This window comes from Chiloscyllium plagiosum, unplaced genomic scaffold (genome assembly GCF_037043375.1).
Source record: "Chiloscyllium plagiosum isolate Xiang-an unplaced genomic scaffold, Cpla_swu_hap1 HiC_scaffold_14, whole genome shotgun sequence".
Taxonomy (NCBI): Eukaryota; Metazoa; Chordata; class Chondrichthyes; order Orectolobiformes; family Hemiscylliidae; genus Chiloscyllium; species Chiloscyllium plagiosum.
In genome coordinates, this window is record NW_028270152.1 from 28849534 (window position 1) to 28877324 (window position 27791).

Below are 27791 nucleotides of genomic sequence, written 5' to 3' on the forward strand. Positions count from 1 at the left end.
GGACAGAGGTTACATGTAGGTTCTTTACTCAGACAGTAGTAAGGGCGTGGAATGCACTTTCTGCAACAGTAGTAGACTCGCCAACTTTAACAGCATTTAAATAGTCATTGGATAAATATATGGGTGATAATGGAATAGTGTCAGTTAGATGGGCTTCAGATCAGTTTCACAGGTCAGCACAACATCGAGGGCCGAAGGTCCTGTATTGCGCTGTATCATTCTATGTTCTATATGGTTGTACTAGGCAACATTAAGGTATGCAAAATCATGAGAGTGCCAACACAAGCCAAAGACACCCTGCACTTGCTAAACATTTTCCATTAGTAGAAAGTGAGGACTGCAGATGCTGGAGATCAGAGTCGAGAGTGTGGTGCTGGAAAAGCACAGCAGGTCAATGTAGGCCTAGATTCAACAGATAGGGAGGGAGTAGACATGTACCCTATCCAAACAGAGGAAAAGGACCTCCAGATAATCTTTGAAAAGGCAGTGGGATTTAGCAGAAATGATGATCAATACCAGAGGCTTAGCCCTAAGGACCAAGATACAATACCGCAAGGTGTTCAATGATGTTACATGAGTGTCAAGGTCAGTTAGTATATCTTCAAATGTCCAATGAACTGCACTGATATCACAGTATGCCCTATGTGCCATAACGTCAACATTCACCCTCAAACCATCTCAATTAATCAGATGTCAGCTCTCCAGTGTGCAAGATTACACATGATTTCTGCTATAAAGGATTGGATAAGGAATTCAATAGGCTCACATAAGGAAAACGACTGATGGAAATGCCCAGTGAAATGATTAGTGCACGGGCAGGCCTGCCAGAATATAAACCACCCGTTTTTTAACTATAGACTAAAAATGGGAAAAGATGCTACTTCAAGAGGAAAGCAAGGTAAAATCCGGGAGCACATTGTGAGTTGTAAAAACAATGTTGTTTTATTGGAGAAATGAAGGAGGATTCTAAACAGTTCAGCACCACCTAGATGTGTTCAGGCCAATTCTACCCATATACATACTTCTGATTGGTTTTACAATTGGCATTAGTTGTTGTGGTGTTCTCAAGAGGGCTCAGCATAGTAACAACTTCTTGACTGGTTCCCAGCTGGAGGCTACAGCCTTGTTTGTGAACAATACAACAGAAACATCTAGCCTGTAAAGAGAAAGCATCCAATTCTCTATCTTTCTCTTCTGTGTGTGAAGTAAAAGAAAATCTCTAGCAACTAGCTGCTGTCCCTCATCTTTCATTTGTAAGTTGATTTCTCTACAATTCCCCACTTTTAAAAGGGAAATGCCACTTTCAAAGGCACTGAAAAGGGTGAATTGCCAACCAGAGAATGAAAGACTGAAAATCCATGCATCACTTATTCATCTGATCAGGAGAGCAGCAGAAAGGATCAAAAGGAAACAAACAAAAACATTGCCTCCCAGAATCCAGACTGGTGCCAGAACCATGCTTCTCTGACATTGTTTCTTCGCTATCCATTATGTTTGTATTTTATTTGTCTCTTTCAATGTATATCGGAGTTTTAAAAAGCAGCAGAGTATATCTTACAGAGTTAGAAGTTAGCAATACTTTGTTTGCCATTGATCAAAAATAATTTATAAGTAAAACAGCAGTTTTTCATTTGTTAATGGAATAAATTTATTGTGTGGATTATTTTAACCTGAATTAGATAGTTAAGTAGAATTGGGCAATTTGGTAGTTTAATTTTTTTAAATTTTTGTGTTGATTTTGAGAATAGCTGATTTCAAGCACATTCCTGTAGTGATTTTAAATGTATTCAGTTCTTTGGAATAGAGAATCCTAGCATTCTTTTGCAACAGAGAATCAGAATGACAGTTTGTCACAATCAGCTACTGTACATTCTTCTGATGGATACTTGCTACAAATACAGTGACGTCTCCGCCAATATGCCGTCTAGTGCAGTTAGCATCGGAAGTGTGTTTAAGCTTCAAGAGAGGGAAAATGTTGCTTGGTATATCATCAATGAACTGAATTTCACAGCCAATATGTTTTTATTTCAGATTTCTGCCAGTATTTCTTTATCCCTTCCCAAGTGGAGAAATATATTTCAATAGACTACTTGAAGTAAGTTAACTCTAATATATTGGTGCAGTTTCAGCATAAATTGGAAGCAAAAATAGCAAGAACAGATAGTACAACTCATACACCCCATATCTCCTACTAATTTATAATATTCAGCAGTAAATGCTATTTAACATGAGTTTTAGCCTGATCCTTTAGAAGCTAATAAGTCTTTGTGCAATTTTGTTTGAAAACAAGGTTTTAAAAATGTTCTCATTGTGGAAAATGTGGCAACTTTCTCCTCTCCTGCAGTGTTGCTGATGGGTAATGACTGATGATAATTGTCTTTTTCAAAATAATTTTGTGTAACTAATCAGTGTAATGATGACAGCAGCTGTGGCTCCTAATGAAGTTACAAACTGTCAGAAGAAAGCTGATAATTGTCCTGTGGAAAAGCTTAGTTAATTATGGTAATCACTACTGACACTCATATATTATTCTTTAGATAGACTTGGCTGCAGATTCCAACAAAAAGCAGTCAAATGCCAAGTTTTATTTTACCTGCAAAAGTCTTTTGTACATAGACAGTTTAGTGGCCTTAGAATTTAAAGGAACAGGGCATCTCTTAGTGTATTCCATTAGTCTGTATTTTGGGAAAGCAAATCTTAGGAGGACTTATTCATTTAATGGTAAGGTCCTAGGGAGTGTTGCTGAACAAAGAGACCTTGGAGTGCAGGTTCATAGCTCCTTGAAAGTGGAGTCACACATAGATAGGATAGTGCTTTCTTTTATTGGTCAGAGTATTGAGTACAGGAGTTGGGAGGTCATGTTGCAGCTGTACAGGACATTGGTTAGGCCGCTGATGAAATATTGTGTGCAATTCTGGTCTCCTTCCTTATCGGAAAGATGTGGTGAAACTTGAAAGGGTTCAGAAAAGATTTACAAGGATGTTGCCAGGGTTGGAGGATTTGAGCTATAGGGAGAGGTTGAACAGGCTGGGGCTATTTTCCCTGGAGCGTTGGAGTCTGAGGAGTGACCTTATAGAGGTTTACAAAATTATGAGGGACATGGATAGGGTAAATAGGCAAAGTCTTTTCTCTGAGGTCAGAGAGTCCAGAACTAGAGGGCATAGGTTTAGGGGAGAGGGGAAAGATATAAAAGAGACCTAAGGGGCAACTTTTTTCACACAGAGGGTGGTACAGGTATGGAATGAGCTGCCAGAGGAAGTGGTGGAGGCTGGTACAATTGCAACCTATAAGGCATTTGGATGGGGATATGAATAGGATGGGTTTGGAGGGATATGGGCCGGGTGCTGGCAGGTGGGACTAGATTGGGTCAGATATCTGGTTGGCATGGATGGGTTGGACTGAAGGGTCTGTTTCCATGCTGTACATCTCTAGTCAGGTTTACTTGTGTAAATGTAGTTTTTAAAACCTTTGCTACAAACGAGTTGCTGCAAGTGTGAGCTGATTAAATGAAGGCAACATCTAGTACTTTGGTGAACAATGGGCTAAATAATGTATCTCCTCGACTAATAAGTTTGAAGAATTGAGAAATAAAGGAGTTAGAATGAGAGTGAAATAAATTCCACATCAAGTCAGAGACTGTAGAAGAGTGGAAGTAAGGTTAGATGAAGGAATAGCAAGAAGAAAACTGGAGTATTTTAATGCTTGACATTTTAAAATCTCCTAAAACCATTCATAACTTGAAGTAATGAGATGTTGAGCTAATAATTTTTCATTTCCGGGCAAGGGCTTCCCTTTCGTTCATTCAAGGAATATGGACATTGCTGTTGAGGTCAGCATTAATTACCCATTCCTAGCTCTGTTGAGAAGGTTGCGGTGAGTCATCTTATTGAACTCACCACAAACCATATGGTATAGCTATCAACATGAGAACAGCAAAAGAAGAGCAATATTGTTCCAAGTCAGTATGGTGTGTGATCTGAAGGGGACCTTACAAAGTTGCATGACCTTGTTGTTTAAGCACAACGATTTATTGCACACATCTCAGACATAATGAGTTTGTCCAATCTACAGAAGAGATTGTAGCATTACATGAACTGGCACAACTTTGAGATTATTGGCAGTCTAAGAGTTCTTTGCAATGTAAGAACACTGTAGGATGCAGTTGAAAGATGAAGCTGTTTCTGGGAAAAGTGATAAAACAGAACTCTAAAAATGGAAGACTTTTGCTGGTGTTAACACTAGGTGACAAGTTTTCATGTGGGTTGCACTCATTATTGAGCCTTACCTCTCCTACAAGTTAATATTATTATGAGGCTTTTACACTACGTACAGTTCACATTTGGGCTGTACTTTCAATCCCTACATGTAATTCCATCTGATTATTTGGAACTATCCTGGAAAATGCATATGTGCTGGAGGAATGTTGACAGTGAGTCACAAGAACCTTGCTTAGTTGTCTTACCATTTCCTTTATATAGATAGAACTCCATTAACTTTACATTATATTTTAGGACAGCTTCACCAAAGTTCCTTAGACAACATTTTCCAAACCTGTGACCTGTTTTGCCTACCAGAATAAGGATAGCATACAGTCATAGAGTCACGGAGGTGTACAGCATGGAAACAGACCTTTCGGTTCAACATATTCATGCTGACCAGATATCCTAACTTAATCTATTCCCATTTTCCAGCAATTGACCCATAGCCCTCTAAACCCTTCCAATTCATTTACCCATCCAGGTGCCTTTTAAATGCTGCAATTGTACCAGCCTCCATCACTTCTCTGACAGTTCATTCCATACACGTACCACCATCTTATCTTAAAACTATGCCCTCTTGTTTTGGACTCCCCCCACTCTGGAGAAAAGACCTTGGCAATTCACCCTACCCATGCCCCTCATGATTTTATTATATTCTATAAGGTCACCCCTCAGCTTCCGATGTTCCAGGGAAAATAATGTCAGCCTATTCAGCCTTTCCCTGTAGCTCAAACTGTCCAATTTCAGCAACATCCTTGTAAATCTTTTCTGAGCCATTTCAGGTTTCACAACATCCGTCCTATAGTAGTGAGACCAGAATTGCATGCTATATTTCAAAAGTGGCCTAACCAATGTTCTGTACAGCAGTAAGATGACCTCCCAACTCCTATATGCAATGCATTGACCAAAAAGGAAAGCATACCAAATGCCTCTTCACTATCCTATCTACCTGCGATTCCACTTTCAAAGAACTATGAACCTGGACTCAGTGGTTTCTTTATTCGGTAACACTCCCCAGAACATCACCATTAAGTGTAAGTCCTCTACTAATTTGACTTTCCAAAATGCAGCACCTCACATTTCTCTAAATTAAACACCATCTACCACTTCCAACCCATTGGACCATCTGATCAAGATCCTGTTGTACTCTGAGGTAACCTTCCTCGCTGTCCACAACACCTCCAATTTTGGTGTCATCTGCAAACTAACTTAGAGGGATATGGGCCAAGTGCCAGCAAATGGTACTTGATTAGGTTAGGATATCTGGTCATCATGGCCAAGTTGGGCCAAAGGTTCTGTTTCCGTGCTGTATATCTCCATGACTCTATGACTCTCTACTCTTATTTTCACATTCAAACCATTTATATAAGTGATAGTGGACCCAGCACCGATCTTTGTGGCACACCATTGGTCACAAGCCTCCAGTCTGAAGAGCAACCCTTCACCACCACCCTCTGTCTTCTACTTTCGAGCCAACTAGCTATTGAAATAGCTAGTCTTCCCTGTATTCCATTTGATCTAACCGTGCTAACCAATCTACATGTCAAACGCCTTACTGATCGCTTCCACCGCTCTGCCCTCATCAATCCTCTTTGTTACTTCTTCAAAAAACTCAATCAAGTTCATGAGCCATGATTTCCCACGCACAAAGCCATGTTGACTATCTGTAATCAAATACATGTAAATCCAAATACATGTAAATCTTGTCCTCAGGTTTCCCTTCAACAACGTACCCACTACTGATGGCAGGCTCACTGGTCTATAGTTCCCTGGCTTTTCCATACCTCCTTTCTTAAATAGTGGCACCAAGTTAGCCAACCTCCAGTCTTCTAGCACCTCACCTGTGGCTATCGATGATACAAATATCTCAGCAAGAGGCCCAGCAATCACTTCCCTAGCTTCCCACAGAGTTATAGGGTACACCTGATCAGGTCCTGGGGATTTATCCACCTTTATGCAAATGGAAGGGAATACCACAACCTGCAAGATCCCTTCCAAGACACAGACAATCCTGACTTAGAACCACATCAGTGTTCCTTCAGTGTCGCTGGATCAAAATCATGATGCTCCCTCCATTAACAGCATTGCATTGTTATGGTAGTACCTACACCACATGAACTGCAACAGTTCAAGAAGGCAGTTCACAAAAATCACCTAAACAGCTATTAGGGATGGGCAATAAATGCAAGTCCATCCAGCGTTGCCCACATCCCATGAATAAATTTTTAAAAAGTAACAGTAATATATATGTACATTTTGTTTACTAATTATCATTGATATAACGGGTCTGAGTATTCAAATTCAACAGCCACTATAAATAAGCCATGATGGAAATATAATAGAGTATACACATTATTTTGTTGAGTTCATACTTCTGCAAGTGAGTACATTCCTGTTTCACTGTCTGATTTGTGACAACTCCAAAAATAACCTGTGCACCTGGAAAAACAAACCACAAGCAAAAATAAGATCCATCCAAGAAACATGAAAACGCCATTAATATTACATCACCATTAAGAATTCTGAAATAGTGAGTATTCTAATAACCTTTTAGATTCACTATGAAAATATTCAGGACAAAATTTAACGTTTTCTTTTATTCCTGTGAGCATTGTCCTAATCCTATCTACAATGTAAATTTCAGTCAGATGATGATTTATCAATTATATATGACTGACAAATGGTTGGTTGGGATTCTGATTCTTTTGGAAGTTCTCACCATTTTCTGTGCTGATGGATCTGACATTGTGGTTAATCTGTCAAAATGTATCTTTGAACACAGAATGGGTGCTTGATATTTCTTACAAGCTAACACTGCCATCTATCTGTGAATTCAAATTGCTCTTCAAATTACAATTAATCAAATTTGTTACAACAATGACATGGGGCTTTTGATATTCAAATTTGATCATTTGTTTTTAATCCTTGATGGACTAAAGTGATTTTTTTTAAAAAGACAAACACTAACCAAAAATGGCTGCCGTGATCGCCTGACCACAGACTGAGTTAAGTCCAAAGAATCCAAATGGAATATACTAAACTGGCTGGATTGAAATTACCATTTTATCCAAAGACAGTTAAACCAGACAAGTCAGCATCAAGAAATCCACATCCTGATTAGTTCATATTTACGTAATGACTTCATATATTTGAAGATTAAAATTTGGTTGGCTGTGAGGTATTTGGCTTAGCAAAACAATGAAGACAGACTCCATAGTAAACAAGTGGACCCTATTTCAGCTGGTTTGCAGCAGCACAAGATGTAAGGAAAAATGAATTTGTGATATCAGTTAGAATTTGTGCTCTCCCTCTCTCTTCCTGGGCCTTATCATCTCTCAAAAGCTTGATGAAAACATAACTTGGGAAAGCAACCATTTATTCTGAACCGAGAATTGTACCAATAATCATGGACTCAGGTTTCAATCAAGGACTCTAAGAACTTTAAACTACACCTGTGTGGTCTTTTTTCCTGTTCTTTTTCAACTTCTCATTTCGTTTTAGGCTTAAAGTTTGTATTTTTGAGAGTGTTAATATTGCATTTGCATTAATTCTTTGGGGTAATAAGAAATAAAATTTCTCTTTCTTTCACTCAAGAAAATTCAGAACCAGTTCAATAAAAACGGAAAGAACTGTAAATGCTGTAATTCAGAAACAAAAACAAAGGATGAATCTCTCAACCCCATACGTTAACTCTGATTTCTCTCCACAGATATTGCCAGACCTGCTGAGCTTTTCCAGCAGTTTCTGTTTGCGTTTAGATGTATTAATTCATTATTAATACATTTTGATGTATTATAAAGTCATAGACATGTACAGCATGGATACAGACCCATGCCGATCAGATATCCCAACCCAATCTAGTCCCACCCATCCAGATGCATTTTAAATGTTGCAATTGTACCAGCCTCCACCACTTCCTCTGACAGCTCATTCCATACACATCTGTGTGAAACCCACTGTGTGAAAAAGTTGCCCCTTAGGTCTCTTTTATATCTTTCCCTTCTCACCCTAAACCTATGCCCTCTAGTTCTGGACTCCCCCACCCCAGGGCAAAGACTTTGTCTATTTATCCTATCCATACTCCTTATAATTTTGTAAACCTCTATAAGGTCACCCCTCAGCCTCCGACCCTCCAGGGAAAACAGCCCTAGCCTGTTCAGCCTCTCCCTATAGCTCAAATCCTCCAACCCTGGCAACATCCTTGTAAATCATTTCTGAACCCTTTCACGTTTCACAACATCTTTCCGATAGGAAGGAAACCAGAATTATACGCAATATTCCAACAGTGGCCGAACCAACGTCCTGTTCAATTAACTAATATTTAATTGAAATGCAATAGCTAAAAAGTATATTTTTAAAATTTGCTACAGCTGACCAAGGAAAAGTTAAAAAGTGTGGGACTGACTCCCCCCGCTTACCTGTTGCAACAAATAAATATTCTGAAGTCAAAAGAAATTTAAAAAAAAATTTATTCACCACTACCTAAACTTTTTAATGCAAGTCCTGTTTTAAACCCCTATTTTCAGTAAACTCTACTCATTTTGTGTTTTACCTACTGTGAGAAAAATGCACTGGGCACTTCTCCACAATCAATGGCATTGTAACTATATTGGTATCATCAGCATCTTAATTTGGGGATCAGTTGTAACTGAAGGAAGTCTGTTGCCTCATGGCAGAATGGTTGAAACAATTTCTACAATCCCAGTACTTTAAATTGTCTTGTGAAGGTATGTTCACAAGCAAAGAAAATTATAGAATCATAGAATCTCTACAGTGTGGAAGCAGGCCATTCAGCCCATTGAGTCCACATCGACCTTCTGAAAAGTATCCCACCAAAACCCACCCCTCTACCCTATTCCTGTAACCCTTACATTTCCCATGGCTAATCCACCTAACCTATACACCTCTATTTATTACTTGTCAAATTATTTAACAAATCTCAGTAATTGGAATACAGAAGTGGTGCAATTAAAGAAGCCGTGCAAAGATTTATCTTACCATTCCAACAGGATTGCCACCTCCTCTGTAATGTCATTTGCTTCTTCGGAAAGCAGCAGAGTCTGTGTAAGGTGAATTAAAATGTTCCTTTTGGGGGTGCCCGAAAGACTTATTGCCCACGTTGCTCCCCTTTTCACCGCTAGGCAGTCTGACACCTCTCGCAATTAACTTACAGCAGCCAGCCACATGAGCTTCTGATTTCAATCTGTCTTAAGCCTGCTAGCTGCATTCCTCTTCCAGCCATTTTCCAGTAGACAGCTTTCAAGCAAGATTAATGTTCTTTAAAATCAGCTACAGTTCCCATGGATGCTCCCAAACAAGGAGTTTATCAGTTCCTTTTGTTTCCCATCCAGGAGTTAAGATCAATTTCAAAGTTACAGCAAGCAATACGAAAATATGTGTGCCATTAGGTGTATTGTTGCAAATACACTTTCTATTGCCAATTATACGGCACACTTTTTGCATATGATTAGTCTGCCTCTTGGTTTTTACTGTCACTGGGAAATATTACTCCCTCACCTCACAGACTATTGAGTAATAGAGTAAATTGAGGTTAATATAGATGCTATTCAGATTGTATAACTTGCTTTTTAGAGAGGAGTGATATAACATTCCAAAGGCATTGCTTTCACTGAGATGAAATCATGGTATCATGCTAAAGCACCAACATTCATAATTGTTTTTGTATCAATGGAATACATGTATGAAATCTAGGGAAGTGATTTGATAAAGCTGGACATCAAAATGCAGAATATCAAAAACATATAATAAGTAGGCTATTAATAAATTGAGAAATTTACATTCATAGCTCTTTTTTGTGATGAAAGATATGGATTTCAAAGTAGAGACAGATGAGTGTGTCCAATTCCTCCGCCTCCGCCATATCTGCTCCCAAGAGGACCAGTTCCACCACAGAATACACCAGATGGCCTCCTTCTTTAAAGACCATAATTTCCCTTCCCATGTGGTTGAAGATGCCCTCCAACGCATCTCATCCATGTCCTGCACCTCCGCCCTCAAACTTCACCCCTCCAACTGCAACAAGGACAGAACCCCCCTGGTCCTCACCTTCCACCCCACCAACCTCCGCATAAACCGCATCATCCGCCGACATTTCCGCCACCTCCAAATGGACCCCAACAGAGATTTCCTTCCCTCTCCACCCTTATCCGCTTTCCACAAAGACCGTTCCCTCTGGGACTACCTGGTGAGGTCCACGCCCCCCAACAACCCACCCTCCCATCCTGGCACCTTCCCCTGCCACGTCGGAATTGCAAAACCTGTGCCCACACCTCCCCCCTCACCTCCATCCAAGGCCACAAAGGAGCCTTCCACATCCATCAAAGTTTCACCTGCACTTCCACAAATGTCATTTATTGTATCTGTTGCTCCCGACGTGACCTCCTTTACATTGGGGAGACTGGATGCCTTCTCGCAGAGTGCTTCAGGGAACATCTCTGGGACACGTGCACCAATCAACCCTACAGCCCCGTGGCCGAACATTTCAACTCCCCCTCCCACTCTGGTAACGACATGCAGGTCCTGGGCCTCTTCCATCGCCACCCCCTCACCACCCGACGCCTGGAGGAAGAACGCCTCATCTTCTGCCTCACAACACTTCAACCCCAGGGCATCAATGTGGACTTCACCAGTTTCCTCATTTCCCCTCTCCCCACGTTACCCCAGTTCCAAACTTACAGCTCAGCACCCTGCTCATGACCTGTCCTATCTGTCAATCTTCCTTCCCACCTAGCCTCTCCACTCTCCTCCCCGACCTATCACCTTTACCCCTTCCTCCAACCACCTATTGCACGCCCAGATACGTTCTCCCCAGCCACACCCCCTCCCATTTATCTTTCCACCTCCAAGGCTTCCTACCTCATTCCTGATGAAGGGCTCAGGCCCGAAAAGTCAATTTTCCTGCTCCTCGAATGCTGCCTGATCTGCTGTACATTTCCAGCACCATTTTAATCATAACTGATAGAACAAAGAACATAGAAAAGGACAGCACAGAACTGGCCCTTCAGCCAACAATGTTGTGCCGAAGATTAACCCTAAAGTAAAATAAAATAACCTAACCTACGCACCCCTCAATTCACTAATGTCCATGTGCATGTCCAGCAGGTGCTTAAATGTCCCTAAGAACTCTGCTTCCACCACCACAGCTGGCAATGCATTCCATGCATTCACAATTCTCTGCGTAAAGAACCTACCCTTGATGTCTCCTCTATACTTTCCTCCTAATATCTTAAACCTATGACCCCACATATCAGTCAATCCTGCCCTGGGGAAAAGTCTCTGGCTATTGAATTTATCCATTCCTCTCATTATCTTGTATACCCTCAATCAGGTCTCCTCTCTTCCTTCTTCTCTCCAGATAGAAAAGTCCGAGCTTAGTCAATCTTTCTTCATAAGGCAAGCCCTCCAGTCCAGGCAGCATCCTGGTAAACCTTCTTTTCACCCTCTCCAAAACCTCTGTATCTTTCCTATAGTAGGGTGACCAGAAATGGACACAATATTCCAAGTGTGGTCTCACCAGGACTTGTAGAGCTATAGCAAAACCTCGAAGCTCTTAAACTCGATCCCCCTGTTAATGAAAGCCAAAACACCATATGCTTTCTTAACAACCCTGTCCTTTCGGGTGGCAACTTTGAGGGATCTACGTACAGTGGAAACTTGACTATCCGAACGTGATAGGCGGGCACTATTTCATTCAGATAATCAATTATTCGGAAAATTGATTAAAAGCCTTTCCTTTGGGGCTCGGAGTTTTAAAGTCTGTTCCTCGTCCAACAGACTGCAGCAGCACACAGTGCGTGAGGCCCCACCCCCCCAACCCTGCCCCAAACCCGCTCAAACCCCGCCTCCAAACCTGGTTCAACCCTGCCCCCAGCCCCCAGAACAAAGCACGAGACCCTGCCCCCAACACACACACCCTACCGCCCCCGCGTCCACCCCCGGCCCCTCTCTGGGGTAGCCAGACTGTACACCAACAACCACACACACACACAAACACACACACACACCCATACACACAACTTTTTACTGCAACTTTTTGACAGGTTCCATGTTTGCCCATTACAGGACAATGTTGAGAGATTATTCCTGGGAAGGGGGGTTTCGAGTACATCCCTCTGTAGAACTCCAGGGAAAGTGTGGGGAGAGAGAGGGTGGGAGGTCAGTCATTTGGAGACGGGGTCCGTTTAATCGCTATGAACAAAAGACGCAATCACTGCTGGAAACATGTCTTTGATGTAATGTTTCTATCGGGACATCGAGATCTCCTTTGGATAATCCGATTTTTGGATAATTGGTATTCGGATAATCAAGTTTCCTCTGTACTTGAACACCAAGATTCCGCTGATCCTCCACACTGCCAAGAACCATGTCTTTAATCCTATAATCAGTATTCAATCAAATTCAACCTTCCAAAATACATCACTTCGCACTTATCCAGGTTGGATTTCATCTGCCATTTCTCAGCCCAGCTCTGCATCCTGTCTTTTCACGCTGCAGCCTGCAATAGCCCTCGATACTATCAACGGCACCTCTAACCTTTGTGTCATCTGCAAATTTACTAACCCACTCCTCAACCTCCTCATCCAAGTCATTTATAAAAACTACAAAAAGCAGAGGCCCAAGAACAGAGCCCTGCTGGACACCACTCAACACTGTCCTCCAGGCAGAATACTTCCCATCTACAACCACTCTCTGCCTTCTATCATCTAACCAATTCTGAACCCAGATAGCCAAAACTCCCTGTATCACATACCTCCTGACTTTATGAATGAGCCTACCACGGGGAACCCTATCAAATGCCTTGCTGAAGTCCATACAGCACATCCACTGCTCGACCTTCATCAACCTGTCTTGTCACCTCCACAAAGAACTCAATAAGATTAGTTAGACATGACCTGCCCCTCACAAAGCCATGCGGACTGCCTTTAATCACGCCATGCTTTTCCAAATAGTCATGAATCCTATCCCTCAGAATTCTTTCCAAAACCTTGCTGACCACAGATGAAAGACTGACTGGTCTGTAATTACCTTTTTTGAAAAGAAGAACAACATTCACCTCCTTCCAATCCTCCGGTATGACTCCCGTGGAGAGTGAGGAAGCAGAGATCTTCGCCAGCGGCTTAGCAACCTCCTTTCTCACTTCCCAGAGCAGCCTCGGATAAATCTGGCCTGGCCCTGGGGACGTATGAATTTTATTATTTGCCAAAATTTCCAGCATATCAACTTCATCAATCTTGATCTGGTCAAGCCTGTATCCCAGCTCCTCAACGTTCTCATTCACAACAAGGTCCCTTTCCTTAGTGAAAACCGAAGCAAAATACGCATTTAGGGCTTCCCCTATCTGCTCAGACTCCACGCACAATTTCCCTACACTATCCCTGATCAGCTCTACCTTCTCCATGATCATTCTCTTATTCCTCACGTATGAGTAAAATGTCTTTGGGTTCTCCCCACCAAGCCTTTCTTGTGCCCCTTCCTGGCTCTCCTCAGTCCATTTCTGAGCTCCTTTCTAGCAAGCCTGTAATCCTCTAAAGCTGTGCTAGATCCTTGTTTCCTCCATCTTACGCAAGCTGCCTTCTTCCTTTTGATGAGAAGCTCCTCTCTTCTTGTCATCCAAAGGTCCTTAATCTTACCCCTTCTTACCTGTCTCAGAGGAACAAATTTGTGCATCACTCACAACAACTGCTCTTTAAACAGTCTACACATGTCTGCTGTGCCCTTTCTGTGGAACAATTGCTCCCAGTCTGCACTTCCCAACTCCTGTATGATAGCATCATAATTTCCTTTTCCCCAGTTAAATATCTTCCCTTGGTAACTGCTCCTTTCCCTCTCCAAGGTAAATGTGAGACAGTTTTAGTTTCTATCACCAAAGTGTTCTCCCACCGTGGAATCTGATACCTGTCCTGGCTCATTGCCAAACACCAAATCCAAAATGACCTCTCCCTTTGTTGGCCTGTCTACATACTGATTAAGGTAACCCTCCTGAACACACCCGACAAAAACGGCTCCATCCAAACCATCTGCACTAAGGAGGTTCCAGTCGATATTGGGAAAGTTGAAGTCACCCATAACAACAACCCTGCTACATCTACATTTTTCCAAAATCTTCAATCTCCCTACTGCTATTAGGGAATCTGTAGAAAACTCCCAATGATGTTCCCTTGCTGTTCCTAACTTCCACCCATACTGACTCAGTAGACAAACCTTCCTCTACAACCTTTATTTCTGTAGCTGTGATGCATTCTCTGATTAGCAATGCTACACCCCCCCTCCTCTTTTTTTCCACCCACCCTGTTATTTTTAAACATTCTAAACCCTGGAACATCTAGCAACCATTCCTGCCCCTGTGGAACCCATGTCTCCGTTATGGCCACAACATCATAGTCCCAAGTACTGATCCATGCTCTAAGTTCATCACTCTTATTTCTGACACTCCTTGTGTTAAAACAGACACACTTTAACTGATCCCTTTGTTTTACCACGTGAAAAACCTTGCCGATAGATTCACTACACCCTGTCACTGCCCCATCTACAACCACCTCCCTCTCAGATATGTAGCTCAGATGAACGTGGGTTAGTTCTTTGGGTTTTTTTTAAGTAGATAGTAAATCATCCATAAAAAATGGCCGATGTGCATCAATTCTGAGAAAGCATGTGGCTGCAGTTAAGTGCTCGGGGAGCACCTGTTGTGTTACTGGACTAAATGTTTATGTTGTTGCATTTATGACAGGTAGGGTAAACACATTAATGCAACTAGATTAGTTTCGACACAAGATTCAAGCTTTCAGTTCAGAAGGTGGAACAGATTGCTTTAGCAGGAGAATCAAGTCTGTTCACGGGAACCAATCATCCTAGCTGAAGAGTTTTAATATGGAGTTTCCGAATGAGAAAAGTTTGGCTTGAAATATTCAAGTTGTTAGAACTGAAAATATTTAGGCCATCAGACGTGCCCATCAAACTCAGAAAGAAATTGTCAAATAAAAATAGTCTCAGCAATCCAAGAGAATCAAACAGGAATATGTCAATTAAGTAACGATTTGAAAAGTTGAGTGATATTTTGCTGGGATTCAGTATCAAAAACAGATAGTGTTTTGATGCATGTTGAGAATTTGCTTTAATGCTCATGTTAAAATTTTGCCAAATGTCTTCTATATTTGTTTTGTTTTCTTTCTTTTTTTGTAAAAAAACTTATGTTCCCTTGTCAAAGAATATCTGCAAGCTCATATGAATATATTTCAGTGACTAACCATCATGGAAACAAATTTTATAAATTAAAAATATGATCATCAAGCTAGGGATCATCTTTGGGATCTGGCTTGTCCAATATTCCTATCAGCTGGCAATATCACTCTTTCAAAGTTACAGGATGTCCCAAAAAGCTTCACACCAAATGAAAAATCTTTTGAATTGCAGTTATTGGTCATATGTAAAAACTTGATACTAATTCCCACAAACAGGAATGCCATGATAAACAATAGAAAATCTGTCTTTATACTGTTCAATGAGGGATTAATATTGGTGAGAATATCAGGAATAATTCCTTTAATCTTTTTCAAACAATACCACGGAATGTTTTATATCCAGCTGATGGGGAAGATGGAGTCTCAGTTTACAGTTTCATCCAAAAGATGGCACCTCCAACAATACAATGTGTCCTCAGTGCTGCATTGATGCTCCATTCTGGGCTGTTACACTGAGTTCCTAGAGCAGGAAATCCTCTGTCCCAAAGGTAAGAGTGCCTCGAATTGATCCATGACTGAGACACAGACATGAGGAAAAGGAAAAGGGACATAGAGACATAGAAAATAGGAGCAGGAATAGGCCATTTGACTTTTGGAGCCTTCTGTACCTTTCGATATGATCATGGTTTGATTATTCAACCTTATTCCATTTTCTCCTCATACTCTTTCATCCCGTTAGCCCCAAGAACAATGTCCAACTCCATCTGAAAACATTCAATGTTTCAGCCTCCGCTGCTTTTTTTAGCAGAGAACTCCATGGATTTGCTACACTCTGGGTGAAGAAATGTCTCCTCATCTCAATCTAAATGACCTACGCTGAATCTTTAATATGTGACCTTGGTTCCTGGACTCCTTTGTCACCAGGAATACATTCTGCATTTATACTGTCTAGTCCTGTTCTAAAATGTATACATTTCTATGAGAGCCCTCCCCCTTCATTCTTCTAAACTTTGGTAAATATAGTTCTAGTTGATCTAGTCTGCCTTCATATGTCAGTTCTTCCATCCCAGGAATCAGTCTGGCCAACCTTTCTTGTATTCCTTTCATAGCCCCAACATCCTTCTTCAGATAAAGCCATCAAAACTGCACACAGTACTGCAGGTGTGGTCTTACCAAGACCCTGTAGAATTGCAGTTATTTACTCGAATCATCTCACCATGAAGACCAACATAGCATTCATTGGCTTTCTTTCAACTGCTGATTGTACCTCCTCCCTCCCTAATCTATCCTCATTCGGTTAATAATCTGCCTCCCTATTTTTGTGACCAATGTGGATCTCACATTTATCCATGTTATACTTCATCTGCCATGCATTAGCCTACTCAATCAGCCTGTCCAAATCTCTCTGAGGCAAATTTAAATCCTCCTCATAGCTCACCCTCCCACCCAACTCTGTGTCATCTGCAAACTTTGAGATATTACTTTTCGTTCCCTAATCTAAGTTACCAATATGTGCTGCGAATAGCTAAGAGAAGGTTAAGACAAGTGTTACGCCTCCCAAGATAAATTATAAACGCCTGTCGCTGTTATTACAAACATGATGCTTGAACCTTATGGCTTTTCTTGTACCCTAAGTGAAAATAAATTTCACAAACTCACCATCATGAAGATTTTCAAGTTTTTATATTTTGATAAATAATTAAAACCGTGATAATATAGCAAGCCAATTTTTAGTCTTTTGTTCTCAATTGACAACTGCACAAATTTATACAATATTTTATCATGTTATGCAATATTCAAAATGAAAAGCTGATAGTCATGAGCTTGCTTTTCACATAGTGCCATAAAAGCTCTTTGGTTCCATTAGCTCCTTTTGGAGTAGGCTCACAGTTACAATCTTCACATTATCAAATTTTGTTGTTCAGTTACACAATGCTGTCAGCAATTAATATGCCTCGCCTTATATCTTTAGTACTGAGAAACTTTCTACATTATTGCTTCCTGGAAATGCTGTAATGTAATCTTAGGTGAAGATTTCTATTCGTAATGATAGTTAAATAAAAAAAGGTAAAGAAATTTTTGCAGCAGAAATTGCTGACAGACTGCTGCAGTGTTTGGTTCAAAATTTTCAAAGAATATATTTGTTTTAAACTTTACCTTTTGCCACTGTTGTTATTCATGAAGTTAATAGTACATCATTCACCGCAGATATCTTTTTTTCAGTATTTAATGCAGGCAAAGAGGGCCTTACCCACTGGCTGCACAGCCGGTGAAAGCATTATATCTCCTGCCTTAGGAAGGCCCAGTCAGGCACTTAAGTGGACAGCTGCAGGTCTTCCCTGTGATTATGGAGCAGCCAGAATCTTGCATGCCAGAGGCAACATGGTGCAAATAGCATTGGTAGAGTCCTCCAACATTTGAGTCTGTTTGCCAGATCCTCCAACAAACCTGCCTGCTGCTCCTGTGTCTGTTTGTGCATTTGTATGAAGTTCCTGATTGCAAACACCAAGGATAACTCTCCTGTCTAGGACTGAGCAGGTGCCCGGTCTCCAACAGTCCTCTGATTCTGGATTAGTGGTGCTGGAAGAGCACAGCAGTTCCTGATATCCTGGTATTCCCGATGAAGGGCTTTTGCCCGAAACGTCTATTTCGCTGCTCCTCGGATGCTGCCTGAACTGCTGTGCTCTTCCAGCACCACTAATCCAGAATCTGGTTTCCAGCATCTGCAGTCATTGTTTTTACCTAACAGTCCTCTGATAGCTAGTGACCTGGAGCACGTCTTCCCCAGCCAGCTGCAGAGAGATGGCAGTGACGTACTCACAGAAGGTGCTCTTGACTCAAATCTAGATAAAATAATCATCACAATCTCAGTATCTGAACTGGTGCAGGTGCACAAGGCAGCCTTGCCAGTACATCCTCTGAGTGATCTGTGTCTTCTTCCTCAGAGGCGAAGGACGAAATAGCTTGATGATGGAGGTAGTGGTCCTCCTGTTCAATGTCGTTATCTTTCTCCTCAGCAGGATGCTGCCACCCTCCAATCTCTTCAGTGTCCATTATATCAATTCTTTGCATCAGCATGCTAGGATTATGCAACACACTTCAAATGGAGTGTATTGCAAGGGCCTCTTCAAGACCAATCCAAGCGCTGGAACCTCATCTTCAGCGACGTATTGTCTGCTCTGTAATGGCCCTGATGGAAGAATGGGTTGCATTATATCTACACCACGTCTCAGTCAAGAGTTTATGTAATGGAGTCATCAATCATGGTTGCAGCGGGTTAATCTTCTCTCTCAGCAGCCATCCTTGTAGGGCATCCATGCTTGAAGCAGAATCACAAGCATTCTCAAGGATATAGGCATCGTGGAAGCTCTAGTGTACCTGACACAGAACTCTTAAGATGTGATGGTGATGAATCAGCTGTATTAGATGTCCTTCTCAATGTGATGTGTAAACAGCCTATGGGGGCTTGTCCATGGGGAAAGCCAGCTGTGGTGCCACAGTTACTGACCAGGCTACAGCACTGACCTTGTCACAGGGAAATGGGATGAAATGGTGTATTCTGGTAATGTACAAAATACATCAAAAACAGCCTTGATACATTCGAAGGTTGAGAGATCCCACGTAGGTCACCAGTAGATCCTTGGAAGCAGCCAGTTGAATGAGATTTCAGTGCAGCTATCACCATGAAGGCCACCAGGATGGGATGGCCACCTTCTCAGAATGCAGGTGACATATTTCTGTAAAAATGTCTTTGGGTATCCTCGGTCTGCAGGCATCAATGTGCTTCACTCATTAAGAGGAGTTGACATTGATGATAATAGATCCAGAGCCTCCTCTACCACCTCCACATCCTGAGGGGACCTTCTGCTTCGGCTTCTTCAAGTAGAGATTGTTCAACAGCTGCTGGAGGGTTCAGCTCGTCCCAAATTTGCTGATGTTACTACTGTTCAGTTTCGAGAATCATAGTCTCGTACGGCACAAAAGAAGCTGTTTCCACCCATTAATTTGGAGCTGCATTATCTCCACTAATCTCACTCTCCAGATCCTTGTTTTATTCCCTTGTGGGACGTGGGTATTGCTGCTTGTCCTTAGCTTTCCTTGAGAAGGTGGTGATAAGCTGCCCTTCTTGAGCTATTACCGTCCCCGTGCTGTAGGTTGATCCACAATGCCCTTCAGGAGGTGAATTTCAGGGTTTTGACCCAGCGACAGTGAAGAAGCAGCAATATGTTTCCAAGTCAGAATGGTGAATGACTTAGAGGGGAATGTTCAGGTGGTGTTCCCATGTACCTGCTGCTCCTCTCCTTCTGGATGGAAGTTTGCTCACTGAATCTTGCCAAACTCATCGATTTAACTTCCATTACCAACCATATGGTGTGTATCATGTCTGATTTCAGCCTCACGTAGTCATGCAATGTTCCCAGAACAACTCACCACCCAGCGGTATCTTGGAACTGACTGGCAGCCCTGAAAAACAGGCAACATTTTGAAATGATTATTGAGCATCCAAACAAGCTCTGTCAGCCTGGAGCTACCCTGCATGCTTCCTACCACTCGCCTCAGACATGGCAGAAAAGGGGAAATTGGCAGGTCACTGTACAAGTGGGAAACTGGTGTAACTGCTGGACAGGATGGTTCTGACTCGGGATTTCCTCTTCCTCCAGGACCAGCAGTGGGGGCTAAGACATCAGATTTTGTCAAGCTATTCCAAAGTCACCATTCACGTTAAAGCAGTCTCAGTCATTTCAGGAATTCCCAGTGCTACAGAGAAATGGTCAATGTTCTTCTCCACTCCATCAGCGTAAGAACCACCATCTTCTCTGTGCTAGTCATATTGTCTCTGTTACTGTATTCTCCTCCCACAAAGGTTCATGTGCTACCTTTCTCACTAATACCTGCAAAATCCTCCCCATTCATCCTCACCCACCCCCAATCCATGACACCAGTCACTCTGTTTGCCCTCTGTGCTGCCTACTCACTTGCCTTAGCCACCTACCACACTGCTCCCCCACCCCTGACCAACTATAATGGTTGTGCCACTCTTTTCACCTTTCTGCTTCTCATGCCAAGAGGAAAATAACCCAGAGTAGGGCAAGAAAATTCATGACAGTGGTGACCTGCTGGCATTCTACTCCTGACCCCCTTATGAAGAAAGAATCCTGATTCTGATCACCCTGACGGCCTATGAATAAGATTGCTCTTGACTTACTGTGCTGGGATCACCTGACTGGGCAGAGGTCTGCTGACAACTATGATAAGATTCCCGGCTTTGCAGCTGCACTAAATGGCACAATAAGACAGTAAAATATGTGCCTGGTATCTCTGGCTGTGGAGGCAAAGTGCAAATACGTAAAGCAAGGCAAAGCCAAGCTCTGAGCATCAAGGTCGGCTTGGAGTGAATGAGTGCTATGACAGCAAGCTAGAAGCCAAGAGATGCAGCCTGGTCCAGTCCATAAACTAGGTGCGTGTCTCTGAGCATATAGTGCCCTGGCAACAGCTTTCCAATGATAGTTGTTGATGCAGTCCAAGGTGCAGCACTGAAGAATAGAATTGAGAGTTATTCGAGGCTGGCACATGTTGGATGCCAATGTTTGGACATGAAATGCATGTGACTGGTGTCTAGAGATGCTGGTCCCTAGTATCTAACATGGAAGTCACTTGAAGGACTTTGGGTTTGCTTGACATCGAGTTTGTTAGGTGAGTTTGATAAGATTGCAACCGGAATATTAATGAGGCAATTTGAACAAATATTAATCATTGTCAATTGACAACTCACTGCTGTTCAGTGAGAATCTCACCATGCCTCTCATGAGAAGAATACAAAAATAGAATGAGTTGATCTGAGACATCGAGGTGCACCTTGTTGCACTCCTCACTGTAGCCCACAGCACGCAGATCCCTGTATGAATCCACCCTGAGTCCCCCACTACAACATCCTAGAGTTTACTGTTGACTAAAACCTGAACTGGACAAGTTTAAAGAAAGGTCACTGGACCCGAAATGTTAACTCTGCTTTCTCTCCACAGATGCTACCAGACCGGCCACGGTTTTTCAGCAATTTCTGATTTTGTTTCAGATTTTCAGTATTCTTTTTTTATTTATGCCATATAAGTACTATGACTACAAGAACAGGGTAAGGCAAGGGAGTCTGCAGCAAATATCTCACCCCCTGACTCCCAAAACCTGCCCAACATCTACAAGGCACAAATCAAGAGTGTACTGGAATACTTTCCACTTGCCTGGACGAGTGCAGCTCCAACAACACTCAAGAACTTTGATACCATCCCAGACAAAGCAGCTCAATTGATTCACACCAGAACCATACATGTTCTCTAACCTCCACTAACACTAATGCTCAGTAGCAACAGTTTATCATCTACAAGTTGTACTGAAAAAATTAACAAGGCTCCTTAGACAGCATTTTTCAAACCCACAATGTCAGAAGTTGCATGACACCAGGTTCTAGTCCACAGGTTTATTTGAAATCACAAGCTTTTAGGGTGCTTCTCCTCTGTCAGGCAAAATAGAACCTTTCTGTCTATGAAGTTTAGTTTTAAAGTTCTATACCAGAAATGTTTGGTTAAGACTCTGAAGGGCTAATTTGAAACTGAGAAAATCTAAGCTCAGTTGCGTGAAGATTCAAGGAAGAAGCTATTGCATTCTCAAGATTGGCAATTGAAGTCTTAGTTAAATTAAGCTTTATACTGTAAAGGACTGCTTTTGTGATTAATGGAATTATATTTTATTGTGGGTTTCTACATTTTTAAACCTTTGTTATATATATAAATAATTTGGTTGATTTAATTTTCATTTCTTTTATTGTGTTGATTTTAAAACCAAATCTGGAGCAATGAGTGTATTTTTTAAATGAAAGACCATCTCTTTAAAGCAAAACATTGATTATCCTGCCTCATTTCAGTCTGTGATCTGACTTGTTGAGTAATAACTTCAGATGAGATCATAACATTCAGCATTACAAAGAATAATCTATCACACATATAGTTGCAGATCAAAATTAAGCTTGGGGTGATTTGAACAGGAGTTATGGTTCAAACAGATTAATCTGTACAAGTGACATTCACTTTCCATTCTCTACATATAATGCTGAACTACGTGATGAAAAAAAATACAGAAGGGATATTTACAATTCCCATGAGCAATGTTTAAGCTTGAAATCCTGGGAAAACAAGGCTCTCTTTCAAAAGTGTGTCATTCTGATTTATTTGCTTGCTTCTATTTTATTTCGACATATCAGTATATTCCAGACTGTTGAGTTGCATATATTAACATGTGCAGGTTTTTAGTGAAGCTTTAAATGGATTTATTTATTTTCTGCGTCTGTGTTTTGGGGGATAAGGGGAAAGCATCTTATAAAAATAAAGGAAATCTGGAAACCTGTTTAACATGATCACATCAGAGCAGAAATTGCAAGTAATAAGTATTGCACAATTAAACTCAATTGGAACTAATTATAAGTTTCAGCTGTAGAATAAAATTGCACTGAATCTACCAACTCCGAAACATAATTGTGAAACTCTTCATTATTTTAACAACTACCCAGTTTCACTATATATTTAAGTGACATGAGTAGAATTTATATCCACACAATAACAGCAGCATAGACAAAAGCTAAAGTTTACAGCTAAATTGTAGCCAGCTTTTGACTTTCTCCTTTAATCAGGCACTAATAGAATTGCTCTGGGCAGGCAATGCTGATTAACAGAAAGACAAATCAACAGTATTGCTGTGGAACATACAATTTTCCTCTGTCAGTGGTGTTGTACCAGGAGCAGAGATAAGGTCAGATAGAAACTGGCCTTATCTCTGCAAACACTCGAGGCAGCCTTTGAGTCACTGTAACCATGACTACATGCCGTCTTCAGCTGGTTGGTAATCCAGCTATGCGTGACTACATTTTTTAAATGTTACTTGCAGAAACCATAGCAAACGTAGAAGTTGGGTACCATTGCATCCTTTTGCCTCTCAGGGACAGCTAAAGAAATTGTGTAGCAAGGCATATCTATTCAGTGGATACTAAATCATGTTTTCTCAACAGGGAGTGAAAAATTAATTTTGCTTCGTAGTAGCCGATTCCTTGTAAATTCAAGCCATAATAACTCTGCTCTGGATAAGGAAAAATTGCTCTTATGTTAATCTATTGAGTACCTCCCTGTTTCAGTCATTGCAATTTATGATATGGTTTGTTTATCAGCATTTTCTGACCATGTAACATGGTGGGGGAAGGGATTGTAACAAGAAGCTGTACTGTATTGCTATTGTGAGAGTATATAATATAATATTGTTTTTGAAAATCAACTTTGAGGGGAATGAGATGAGGATTTTTTATTATCCCAGCTATATGCCATGAGGGAAGTACAGAGCAGAAAATAAGTGCTCCTTATAAACAAGGATAATGTCCTCTTCCCAAAGATCTCCCATACCCTCAGCCTCCAGCATCTAAATGGACTAGTACAGTGGGTGCTCGTAAACAGCGTAGCCTCCAAGTTTTCCTTTAAAACACACACCCTTGTGCAAGGGGTAAATATCACAATTTTTTCATCATTATTGGGTCAAATGCTTAGAACTGTTTGGCATTGCAGAGTGCATCCATGATATAGATTCCAGCTCTTCAGAAGGGCAGGACCACCATCACAAAGGCAAAGTAGAGGCGGAAAAAGATGTCAGCATATCCCACAAGTGACAGAGTTGTCATAGTCCTACCAGATCATAGGGCTGCTCACTCATTAAAGAGAGAAACAAGTGGTGGTTGTTTAACCTGAGGGTCACTGTACCTCAGGCAAAGGGAGACAATGAGAAGGAGAATCCTTCATGGTAAACTCAGCTAGGGCAGGAATTGAACCTATGCTGTTGGTAGCCCATAAACATTATAATACAGCTGTTTAGCCAATTGAGCTAACCTGCACTCAAACTGAATGCCAATAATAAAGAGAGATGGCAGAACTGATACAATTGTACAATCTGCAATGGTCTGACTGAATTGATAACATAAACTAAACATGTAGCTCTTTATCCTGTTGATATACGCACCAATTTGATCGTTAAGTCAATTTCTGAAACAGTTTGAGCACAGTATATCTGATAAAATGGACATATAAAAGAATGTGATAGGCATGGGTAGCCTGAAGTATTGTCTATTAATAACACTTTTTCTTAATAGCAAACGCTAACAAATTATTTGAAAATAAAGATCATGCCGGAAAGCATAATTACACCATTGGTGATCCTGAGATATTACAGAGATTCAGGTTGCTGAAGGAAAATTGCAGGCATTTTACACAGTGAAGCTCTCTACTTTTACCTGCAAAGAAGTCAGAAGGTGGAACTTACCGATACCTTTTAAAAAGAAGGTATTCTAACCAACATCTGAAGGTAAAATCATGATGATGACTTAATAGGCTGGTTTGAAGTTCAAAGTCTATCAATGTCAATTAAGAGTCTTCCTGATATATGTTATTACTGCATTTTGACAGTCATTGTCCTGCTTCAGGTTCTTTTCTAGGTTTCTGTCATTGGCCACAATGTTGCGATCTATTTCAAATAATTGCTGCTTTCTTCTTAAAACAGATGATTATATCACTGGGTGCCTAGATGAAGATTAAGTCAAGCATGAGTTTCCATAGCAATGATTTGGAGACGCCGGTGTGGGACTGGGGTGTACAAAGTTAAAAATCACACAACACCAGGTTATAGTCCAACAGGTTTATTTTGAAGCATGAGCTTTTGGAGTGCTGCTCCTTCATCAGGTGATTGTCAGGGCATTCACCTGATGAAGGAGCAGCGCTCCGAAAGCTAGTGCTTCCAAATAAACCTGTTGGACTATAACCTGGTGTTGTGTGATTTTTAACTTTCTTTAGCAAATGCTGTTTCTTATTGTATTTGCTACAATGAATTAAATAGATACAGATTGTCAATCTTTATTGGAATTTTGTTTCCTTGGGTTTCTCAGAGAAATGCATGTCTCATTTTATCAATGTTGGCTTTTGGTTATTTCTAGTATGTGTAATAGGGTGGAAGGACTTAATATATATCACACATATCACTTCATATCAATCTCTTTCCCTCCTGAATGTCCCCATTATGACCCCTCCAGCAGGCTTATTGATGATTATCATAGTTCAAATCAAAGTCCAGTGCTAGAATAGCTTTACCCCAGTATGAGTGCAGTACAAACAAGTTATTAAATTAAATCTTTTTTTTGAATGAATGATTGTTGGAAATATTCAAGTCACAAGTGTTATCAAACCATTTTTTTTATTTATTCACGGTATGAGGGTGTTACTGGCTCGGCCAGCATTTATTGCCATGCCAAGAGGTAGTTAAGAGTGAACCACATTGTTGCAGGTCTGGAGTCGCATGTAGGCCAAAACAGGTGAGGATTGCAATTTCCTTCCCTAAAGGAAGGAAATTAGTGAACCAGATGGGTTCTTAGACTCTTACTTCCAGATTTTTATTGAATACAATTTCCACCATCTTCCATGACAGGATTGGATCTGGGTACCCAGAACATTACCTCAGGATTAACAGTCCACCAGTAGACCACTACTTTCTGTGAATGCCACCTACTAAGTCATGTCCCCATGCAGCAGTGAATGGCATCTTCATTAATTCTTAGAATGCAAAAGAAAATTGATATCCACCGACAATTATTCCAGTGCTGCCTTTTCATTAAATCCTGTTGCATTTGTGTCATGCAGGAGTTTGAAACGCTGGCTTTCTTTCCTTACAATAAAAATTGATGTACAAGTTGCTCCCAAAGTTGCTATTATGATCATTGTATTAAAAGCTTTATATTATGTAGATGATTTCACTGTAAAAATAAATAAATCTATTGTTATCTACAATGTTTTACAGTAATGCAAATGACAGATACCTATAGGCTTAGTTCAAGTAAAGAATTAAAACTTCCAGGTTAATGTGTCTTCCATAACTCAACTATGTAAATTATATTTTGTCTTGTGATAGTGAATTAGGAGAAAGTGAGGTCTGCAGATGCTGGAGATCAGAGATGGAAATGTGTTGCTGGAAAAGCGCAGCAGGTCAGGCAGCATCTAGGGAACAGGAGAATCGACGTTTCGGGCATTAGCCCTTCTTCAGGAATGAATTAGGGTAGATTTTGACTTCAATACAGAAAAAATCAGGAGGGCCCCATAAAGAGCAGACAATGTACCAGTTATCACTTAGGCAATTAAGACAAAATCCATTGTTGTGTTTTCAGCTTTGAAGGATTTATTGATTGGCTCAATATATACTTTATAGTGAGTCATCTTTTTAATTCTATCCCCATTTAATTCCACATAATTAGATCAAGTTGGACCATAAATGCATTGAAATTCAGTTGAGCAATGTGGCTTTCCAGTTGAAAATTATGTTTATGCAGCAACTCCTTCAGTGCTGTCCACTCACCAATGTCATGCCTCATCTTCTGCCCATGATGGCCAGTGCAACTTTCTTTATTAGAGGGATTTAGGGTATATGTAGTGACAGATTCAGCCACTTGCAACTTCCACCTCCTGCCACATGCTTTACTCACACAGCAGCAGCAAGCAACAAAATATTCTGTGAAATCCTTGTCAAATTATTTGGAAATGGTCCCATCATGGAGAATAGCTCATATGCTGTAGGAAAATGTGAGCTGTCAGGGAATGAGGACTGCAGTAGAAGCAAGATGAGAAATTGCAGAGTGAATGAAGAGGTGGAGTGAAGATTGTTGGAATAAAGAAGTGAAGTAGGGGTGGAGGTATTGTGAATAGCATCATTGCAACTATGAGCAGAGATGTGAGAAGTAAAACTTGTCCCTTGACAAATCTGGCAGTTTAATAAACTTCTCCTGCTTAATAACCATATCATGAAAGCTGAACTCGCACTATTGAATTTCTTGATGATTAATTCCAGTGGTGGAGGAGGTATTGCCAAGTGGACTTTCTGTCCAAACCCTCCCCTCCATCCCAAACTCCCTGAATAAACGAGATTTTCCTTGTCAGATCAACAGACATACTGGATCAAAGTCTCCAAAGCTGCATCTGGGATTATGCATTTCCTCCATATCTTTACCAGTCCCCATAGAAAACATTTCACTGATGTCCAAAACCAATGTATATCTACCTTTTAACAGATACTGGCTGCTTGAGTGTTGTTGGAGCTGTACCCATCCAGGCAAGTGAAGATTATTCCATCACATTCCAGATTTGTGCCTTGTAGTTGGTGAATGGGCTTTGGGATGACAGGAGGTGAGTTATTTGCCACAGTATTCCTATCCTCTGATCTGCTCTTTTTCATGTGGCGATTCAAAATGTATTTTGTGGTATCACTTTCCAAG

At 41.0% G+C, this 27791-nt stretch overlaps 2 long non-coding RNA genes across 2 annotated transcripts in view; one reads left to right on the forward strand and one right to left on the reverse strand.

Annotated features, from left to right (window-relative positions):
• Window positions 1-17721, reverse strand: part of LOC148147941 (uncharacterized) — a 117433-nt gene extending 99712 nt beyond the window's left edge. The window contains exon 1 of the long non-coding RNA XR_015759385.1: window positions 17615-17721. This is a non-coding gene — a long non-coding RNA (uncharacterized LOC148147941). The remainder of the gene's footprint in view (window positions 1-17614) is intronic.
• Window positions 1192-27670, forward strand: LOC148147942 (uncharacterized). Its single transcript, XR_015759386.1, has 3 exons — window positions 1192-1253; window positions 2032-2095; window positions 27588-27670. It is a non-coding gene; the product is annotated as an uncharacterized LOC148147942 (long non-coding RNA).
• Window positions 27671-27791: the final 121 nt, after the last annotated feature.